The sequence below is a fragment of the Leuciscus leuciscus genome (genome assembly GCF_965113295.1).
Source record: "Leuciscus leuciscus genome assembly, chromosome: 13".
Taxonomy (NCBI): Eukaryota; Metazoa; Chordata; class Actinopteri; order Cypriniformes; family Leuciscidae; genus Leuciscus; species Leuciscus leuciscus.
Window position 1 is genome coordinate 40,766,657 of NC_138737.1, and position 10,070 is coordinate 40,776,726.

Sequence of the window (10,070 nt, forward strand, 5' to 3'; positions counted from 1 at the left end):
TTAAATATGATTATGACCGTTCATAATTGATAGACACTGATAAACACTGCGCGCTGACAGACAGCAAATCAGTTAGGCTATTAAGTTATCTTGCATATAGCGTTACATGGGGTCATCATAACTATCATTAGCCTGGGAAAACCCAGACTACTTCTGGCGAATTTTAATTCTCTCTCCAGGATAGTCTGGAGAAGAGCCCATTCAAACTCATTTCTGTGCCGCCGAAATCGCGGCACCAATCAGAAACGTTTGGGGAGGGATTTACATGATGACGACAGCGCAGCGACGCTGAAGGAGATTTCATTACAAAGATGGATGCCGCCGTGGAACATCACTCGTTCGAATCATAGACAGTATATAAACGAATCAGTTATCGCGTCTGTTTTGAGCGATTTAAACTTACCGTTTTCGTTAAAACCGGAGCAAAGAACAACACTCGAAGCATACGTCATCTCCTTCATCGATCTGATTGGTTTTATGACTATCCAATTGCGCCCAGAGGAATTTGAGCTACGTCAGTTGGTGACGCCCCTTTGGAAATGATTTGTCTACATAGCTTCGCCAGACCCTACACTCAGTTTCAACTGAGAAGGGTCTGGTTTTAACCAGGCTAAACTATCATGTTAACGTGACCTAAAAATAACAGACTTTACAATTCTAACTTTAATTGATAACTGAAATGAAATCAACCATCTGTAATATTTAATTAACTTAATTATGTAAAGTTATAATGGAAGTAAAACATTTAGGCCATGAAATACTATTCATTCATTTAATATCATTAATGTAATAATTTCTTTTGAATGTATAAATTTCATCAGAACGTTTGTCCATACAGATACTGTAAATATTTGACTGAAATATTAATTTTTGTTTCTTTTTCTCCCTTTTCCACGTGTGTAATCAGATAATTGGAGCTGCTCTGTGTAAGTATTCTGTGGGAATCACTGTCTGACACATTCTCAGTGTTTGCATTGTAGATTTGTCATAGACGTCTACAAAAACTTTCTTTGCACCATATAAATAACTGTATTTTCATAAACATTTTGCTTATGTTATGTTAATATTTTGGGAATCAAATTTTTTAAATGAGATGTTCCTCACCCCCTGAACAAATACTGTATTTGAAATGTTGTTTGTCCAGTCTCTTTTCAGTATTTATTGCCATCTAATCCTGATTGCAGCATTGAGCTCCAACCCCAGTTAAGCAGACCTGAACCAGTTGATCGTGGTCTTCAGGATCAGCAGAAACTATAGACAGGCTGGAGCTAAACTCCTCCATGACCAGGACTGGACACCACTGCTGTAAGTGATCCATCTAATCATGTTCAGAACATTGTGCAGGGGATCTCCACTCTGGCCCTTGAGGACCACTGTCCTGCAGACTTTAGCACTAACCCTGGTCCAGCACGCCTGAACAAGCTAATCCAGCTCTTCTGGTTAAAAGAGCAAGTGAGATTGATCAGGTCTGGACATAAACTGAAAGACAGTGCACTTCGAGGACCAGAGTTGAGAACTCCTTTTTTAATTTAATTTTAGTAAATTGTTCTCATGCTCTCATTTCATCATGTCCTCAATTGGTTCACTCTGTATGTTTCTCTTACAACAACACCGCCTAAATTTGTTTTTAATAATAATAAACAACACCTGTGACTATTTTTCCAGAACTCAAATTATTCTCAGGTTTCTCCAGTCAAAGTACATTTAGAGGTTCTCAGAAGATTCTTTGTTCCCTGAGGTGGAAATGTCCTAACCCTTGGGAAAACACACGTGTATAAATTACACTTGGAACAACCCGTGACTGATCATTTGTTGTGAGGATCAGATTTATAAACATCTGAATCAAGTATTTCTATATTAAAGGGGTTCGGGATTTTTGACATCGGACCTCATTTTTAAGTCAGCCTGGTTGTTATTCATCAGTGGAGACATTTTTTTTTTCAAAATTATCCAGTCCTTATATTTGGATAGTTAGCCGATGCTAGGCTAGCGCGAGTCAATGGTATATGTTAGCCAGCCATTAAAAACCGTTTTACCCACTCCACAGTGCACCAAACGCAAATCAATTATAACACTAGACTATCGATGCAAATGTCCGTTGAGAGAATAATGTTAGAAATCAAACTTACCTTTCATCTCAATGATCCCAAAGGAACTAGTTTCTCAGCAGCTGCGGAATTTTACTTTGCTCCGGTTAGTAATGCGGCAAAAAGTAAACACAGAACAGAAGCGCACTGTAATCAGTGTACCAGCGGCAGGTAAATACACTTGCCTCATGTGTGTACCGGCTCACTCGGTTGCCTAGGTAATCAATATCACTCCGCTGCTGCTGTAGACAAGGCTTATGATTACAGGGAACAAATTATAACTAATGCAATGTGATGAAAGGTAAGTTTGATTTCTAACATTATTCTCTCAACGGACATATACATCGATAGTCTAGTGTTATAATTGATTTGCGTTTGGTGCACTGTGGAGTGGGTAAAACGTTTTTTAATGGCTGGCTAACATATACCATTGACTCGCGCTAGCCTAGCATCGGCTAACTATCCAAATATAAGGACTGGATTTTTTTTTTTTTTTAATGTCTCCACTGATGAATAACAACCAGGCTGACTTAAAAATGAGGTCCGATGTCAAAAATCCCGAACCATCCCTTTAAAGTAACAACATGTAACTTTTCAACCTTCATAATATATTTCCAAGACCCTTGTGATAGTACATCGACTTACAATAGGTTGAATGAGACGTCTGCCAGAGCCTGACGGGGTCTGTATCGCTTTTACTGGCACTATGTAACTTCGGGGTGCGGGTAGTAACCAGCGCTCAAAAAGAACTACAAAATTCGACTGCTTTACGGCATACGTCACTTTGCCCACCACTTCCTCAAATGTGACCAACCAGCGCGTTTGTTTTCGTACGTCTGTTTTCGTCATGGCTGAAGCAGCAGCGAAACGTAAGAAGTCCAAGGTTTTGTCGGAGTAGAGTCGGAAGAGGAAAAGGGAGAGTGATAAACTGAAAGGCAGGACGAGGATCAATATTGGTCGAGCGTTTGCTCGCTGGCGTTAGCTTATGGAGGAGGAGAGTTACCAGACTGATGCTGACTTGGCCGTCATGCTGTTGAACGTCTCGGGTTACGACTGTAACCCTTGTTCCCCGAGAAGGGAACGAGACACTGCGTCGTCGTCGTGACGACACTATGGGAACGCCCTCAACGTAACGCATCTGAAGCATGAATGAAATCTGTCCAATCCTGATTGGTGCTGCGTCATGACGTAGTAGATGACGGCATAACCGGAAGATACAAAGGGACGCCGGCACAAACACACGTTAGCTCCTTTGCGATGAAGCACGCGCTCTGCCCGTGATAGGTGTGGCGACGAGACGCAGTGTCTCGTTCCCTTCTCGGGGAACAAGGGTTACAGTCGTAACCCGAGACGTTCCCCTTCGAGGGAACTCGCACTGCGTCGTCGTCGTGACGACACTATGGGAACGCAATGCCCACTATGCCACACCGTAAGCACGCCACCCTAGTGTGAAGCTGGGAGACCAGGCACACTTAGGACGCGATCACTCTGGCGCCAGGCGTCACAGGGAGTTGCAGACTATAAAATCTTATGAAGGTGTGTGGAGTGGCCCACCCAGCCGCTTCGCAAATATCTTGAAGCGAGGCTCCAGAAAGGAGGGCTACCGAGGAGGCCATGCTCCTGGTAGAATGAGCCCTCACAGCTATAGGTGAAGGCAGACTGCGCACCTGATAAGCCATGGCTATAGCCTGAACAATCCAATTACTGATTGTCTGCTTGGATGCAGGCAGCCCTTTCTTGGGTGAACCAAAGCACACCAACAACTGGTCTGACTTCCTCCACTGAGAGGACCTCTCAAGGTACACTCTCAGGGCTCTGACCGGGCAGAGCAGGTGAAGTCTCCCCTCTTCCGCCGTCACGTGAGGTGGAGGATGGAATGCCTGAAGAACCACTGACCGTGCCACATTAAATGGCACCTTGGGCACATAGCCCGGTCTAGGGTGTAAGATGGCCTTAACTCCGCCAGGGGCAAACTCCAGGCAAGTTGGCATTATAGCCAAGGCCTGGAGATCCCCCACTCTCCTCAGAGAGGTGATAGCAAGGAGAAAGGCCACCTTAAGGGTCAGGTTCTTTGCCTCAGCCGACTCCAGTGGCTCGAAGGGGGCCTCAGCCAACCCTTCAAGTACCACCGCCAGGTCCCAGGTTGGAACTCTGGAGCGAGCCGCAGGCCTCATCCTCCGCACGGAGGAAACGTACAACCAGATGGTGCTTCCCCAAAGGCCCCTCACCTATAGGCGAGTGGAAAGCCGCAATGGCAGCCACATACACCTTAAGTGTGGACGGGGTAAGACCGGCGGAGAAACGATCTTGGAGGAACTCCAGCACTGAAGCCACTGGGCAGTTAACTGGGTCCACCTCACGCTCTCTACACCAAGTGGAAAACACATTCCACTTCAGGCTGTACAGTCTCCTGGTAGAAGGAGCCCTGGAGCTGAGTAGGGTCTCGACAACATCTGCTGACAGGCCAGCCTCTAGGTACCGAGCCCCCTCAGGGGCCAGACCCAGAGGTTCCACAGCTCTGGCCGGGGGTGAAATATTGTGCCCCCTGCCTGCGACAGCAGATCCCTCCTCAGAGGGACCTGCCACGGAAGGCCGTCCAGCAGTGCTACAATGTCCGAGAACCATACTCGGGTCGGCCAGCGGGGTGCTACTAAAAGTAGGCTGATCCCCTCCCGGCGGACTCGCTCCAAGACTCCCGGGAGCAGAACGATCGGGGGAAATGCGTACAGACGCAGCCTTGGCCACGTCTGCATCATGGCGTCCAGCCCCAGCGGAGCTGGATGCCTGAGAGAGAACCACAGTGGACAGTGGGACGTCTCTTGAGACGCGAACAGATCCACTTCCACTGGGCCGAATCTCACGCACATGGCTTCCACCACCTCTGGGTGGAGTCGCCACTCCCCGGGCCTCAGCCCCCGCCTCGACAGGACGTCTGCTCCCTGATTTTGGTCCCCGGGGACGTACATCGCTCTGAGAGACGACAGTTTCCCCTGGGACCACAGAAGGATCTGGTGTGCCAGTCTGCATAGAGGGCGCGACCTCAGACCCCCCTGATGATTCAGATACGCGACTACAGAAGTGTTGTCCGAGCGTATCAGGACATGGTGGCCGCGGAGGTCTGGGAAAAAGCTCCTCAGAGCTTTGTAGACCGCCAGCATTTCCAGGCAGTTGATGTGCCAGGAAGAATGCCGGGTCTCCCACAGACCTCTCGCAAAGCGGCCGTCCATGACCGCGCCCCAACCAAGTGAGGGAGGCATCTGTTGAAACGGTTTTCCGGCAACATGATGCTCCCAGCACCGGTCCCTGGGACAGGAACCAAGGTTTCCTCCATATGACGAGAGAACGAAGGCATTTGCGCGTTACCCTGATCATACGGAACGGATTTCCCCTCGGGGAAAACCCCTTGGCTCTCAACCACCACTGTAGGGGTTTCATGTGTAGCAGGCCAAAGGTATGACGTTGGACGCTGCTGCCATGAGCCCCAGCAGTCTCTGAAACTGCTTCACAGTGAGGTTGTGGCCTAGCTTCACTCTGGAGACCATCGCCCGTATGAATTCCACCCGTGCAGGAGACATTTGTGCCCGCATCGTCGTGGAGTCCCATACCACTCCCAGGAACATAGTCCTCTGGGAGGGCGTCAACACGCTTTTCTTTGTGTTGAGTCTCAGCCCCAAGCACCTGATATGGGCTAGAACGACATCTCGATGCCGAACTGCCATATCGTACGACTTGGCTAATATTAGCCAGTCGTCGATGTAATTGAGTACACGAATGCCCAGGAGTCTCAGCGGAGCCAGCGCTGCATCCATGCACTTGGTGAAGGTGCAAGGGGAAAGAGCTAGGCCAAAGGGAAGAACCCGATATTGGTACGCTTCGCCCCCGAAAGCGAACCTCAGGAACTTCCTGTGACATGGAAGGATGGAAATATGGAAGTATGCGTCCTTCAGATCTATCGTGACGAACCAGTCCTCGAACTGGATCTGACTCACGATGGCTGGAATTGTGAGCATCTTGAACCTGAATCTCCTCAGAGAACGATTCAAGTGCCTGAGATCTATTATTGGACGCAACCCCCCATCCTTCTTGGGAACTATGAAGTACCGGCTGTAGAACCCGGACTCCCTGTCTGGCAGAGGAACACGTTCTATGGCCTCCTTGACCAACAGGGATTGAATTTCCTGTTCCATAACCCGAACCTGCTCTGAGCCGACCACAGTCCAGACCACCCCGTTGAACTTCGGGGGAGGGGAGCTGAACTGCAGTCTGTAACCCAGCTCTACAGTACGCAGGGCCCACGCAGATATATTCGGAAGCATGACCATGCGCCGAGATAATCTACTAAGGGAACCAGCCTCTCAAGGCTGGCCTCGGGTGTCAACCGAGCCTCATTCCCGACCCCCTGAAGCGGCTGACCGGCAGGGAGCAGTCGAGAATGATTTTCGGTGTGCGGACGCGTTCGCTGCCCAGCCGCAGGTCTTTCTAGAGGCGGCTGGAGCGGCGTGCGTGCGCTGGAAATCAGTGTGGCCCGAAGCGTACTGGACGGCGGGAACACAGCACTGATTTCCTGAGAGCTCCGGGGGGAGGCGACCTCGATCGCTCCACCCCGGGGGGGACAGCTCTGAGTGGTCCGGCCGCAGATAGGACCACCTGGCAGAAGCCTTCTTTGCCTAAAGGACGGTCCTCAGATCGACCTTAGGCTCAGAAGGCTTGCCGCAAGAGCGCCGTCTCCTTTGCCAGGCTCCCTCGGGAGGGGCGCGGGAGGCGACACTCTTTTTGCACCTGTCGGTGCGAGGCTCAACATTTTAATTCCTCAAAATTAAATGCAGCCAAAAACACTAGATAAGTGAAACGGTGGTAGGCTGAATTAAAATATATAACTTCTCAAAGTCAGATAATATTCCATCATTTTAATTCCATTAAGAATTAAATGCAGCCATAATCACCAGACAATACTGTTTGTTTAGTTTAATATTTATTTAAACGGTTTCGTAATCTACGTGCTGCCTCGGCAACGCGAGATTCGAGCCGTCGGTCACAATATATCGGCTTTCATCCCTCGAGAAGAAAGTCAACAATTGCGAGGTTGAAACATCCGACAGCGCACGGCTTTTTTCTATGCACGCGCGCCGAGATATTTCTCAATGAACACTGCCAGCCCCCTCAGGAGCTGACTGTGAATGCCTCGCACCCAAACAGTATTATTTCACAGATCGTGTGTGTCCCTTTTATAGCAGACTCGTAATTTACGCGCTGCCTAGGCAAATGCGAGATTCGAGTCGTTCACAATATATTTGGCTTTCATCTCTCGAGAAGAAAGCCAACGGGCGCGAGGCTGAAACACCCGGAACGCACGGCTGTGTGCGTCAAGATATTTCTCAATGAACACACAGCCAGCACCTTCAGGAGCTGACTGTGCATGCCTCGCACCCACACAGAATCTTTAATGCAGAATAGCCCCGTAATCTACGCGCTGCCTCGGCAAGCGCGAGACCCGAGCTATAGATTCTGTATTGCAATGCAGACATAATCTACGCGCTGCCTCGGCAAACGCGAGATCAGTCACAGAATCTTTATTGCAGAGTAGACCCGTAATCTACGCGCTGCCTCGGCAAACGCGAGATCCGAGCCACTAGATTCTATATTGCAATGCAGACGTTATTTGGGACAATTCTTATAGGACAAACAACACCAAATAGGACAAACAGTTTCACACAGAGCGCTTTGCTGAAGAGCAAAAAGCTAACGTGTGTTTGTGCCGGCGTCCCTTTGTATCTTCCGGTTATGCCGTCATCTACTACGTCATGACGCAGCACCAATCAGGATTGGACAGATTTCATTCATGCTTCAGATGCGTTACGTTGAGGGCGTTCCCATAGTGTCGTCACGACGACGACGCAGTGCGAGTTCCCTCGAAGGGGAACTAGTAAGTAACTGTAAATTGCTTGCATACTATCTTTAGTTTTTCTAATCGGTTGTCTGCCTGGCTACGTTACGGAAACTATCTGGTCCTCCATTTATTTATCTTCATGAATCAGCTAGTAGATGAGCGAATTATCAATCTGGTAGCTAGTAAACCCTAACATGGTAGTTTTAGATGGTTAGGATGCTATCGCTATCATTCTCGTTCAGATTTGAGCATTGCAATCGACATGCAAAATTCAAATGTTTGAGTTAAAATGTTTAGTCTACTAAACATGTATAAATTATGAAAGGGGGAAGATTAATAATATTATCATTGCCCATATGAAAAAAAATCTGCATGCTTCATATACAGTAACCGTAAATCATTTTACGACAGCGGTAATGGACAATTCCGCTTCCAACCTGTAGGGCGACCGCAGAGGAAAAGTTCCATGTTGTTGCTTTAAGTATTTCTATTTCATTCAACATTGTTGTGGATCGGCAAGAGCTTTTACATCCATTTATTTCAATGAACAAATGATCATTTCACTTCTATAACTTTTGATACAGTCAGCCATACAGTTATATTTGATTCCCTAAAATTATTTGATTTCAGTCAATATTTCATCAAAAGTGTAAAAACGATGGACTATGTCAGTAATATCTTAAAATAAACCGAGGCATCTGACGGCTGTCCAGTTTCTGCATTCCTGTTTTTAGTTGTAGCTCAAGTGTTGAGTAATATGATAAACACCCTTTAAAAGGTATTGAAATTCATGAAAGACAAATTCAAATATCGCAACTTGCTGATGAACACGACAATATCTCCTGATGATAGCACTGAGGTTTGGCTTTGAAAACCATTAATAGCTTCTCAAAATTCTCCAGATTGAATTTAAATTTGTCTAGATCCTACAACTTAAAAACAACAACCAATCCACTGTAATATTCCTGTTAAAGGTGTGGTAGCCTATTTGGGAATTAAAATCACTAAAAACACTGATGTAATGGTCAAGTCTAATTTCAGGCCTGTTATTGAACAAATGCAGAAGAAATATATCTCATAGTTAACAAGAGATCTCTATATTTCAGGGAGAATAGTGAGTAAGGCAGAATGTATGTGGAGAGCAGCTCTTCTCTCTTCATTAGTGCCTCAAAGGAGAAATGCTCACAAATAGAGGAATTACTCTCTCATTTCATCTGGAGAAACAAACCTCATAAAATTAAGAAAACTTTTTTTTAAATCAAACAAATATATTCAATTTCGTCCCTTTAAAAAAAAAAAAAAAACTTGGGTTATTAATTTTTTGTTGTTGCAATGTCCTTCTATAACTGGTAAACTTCCTATTGCTTTGGCCAATTATCACAAACAAGCATTCCTGTTCTGCTCACTTTTGTACAAACACAGTTTTGGTGTTTTATTTGGAACAATGGTGATATCATTCATAATAAGAAGTCGTTGTACATGGAGAATGTAGAAAAGTTAGAATAGTTTAATGAGGGTAATACCAATAACACCAGGACAGGACGGGCAACACACACTTAATACAACATAGACCGAACAGAGAATGAATGTGAGAGATGAACTTATAAAGCAAACACACACGAGGATAATAATAGAACACAGCTTACACGGATAAACTACATAATGACAATTCCCCTCATTTTATTTCAATATATATAAACATTTTTGTAAATGAAAAAGAATTAAAGTAATTAAGGCTATCCCCAATGGCACAATTATCTTAACCCAATTCTCCAATGTATATTAATTTATTAATAATCTTACAAAATCCCCAACTTTCTGTAAATGGTCTCTCCTGATTTGATAAACGTTTTAATAACAATTTTATAAGAAATTCCTTTAATGTCAGATCCAATCCTTTATGTAAATCAAAATGGCTTAAACCTCATTGTATATCTTGGCATTACCATATAAATATGTTATTTCTAATAAAGTGAAAGAAATCATTTACAAAATTATTCATAGATGTTATCCTGTAAATGCAGCCATTAGTAGATATATTCATACTGTTTGTCATTAATGTACTTTTTGTAACACATAATTTGAAGATATTGAAC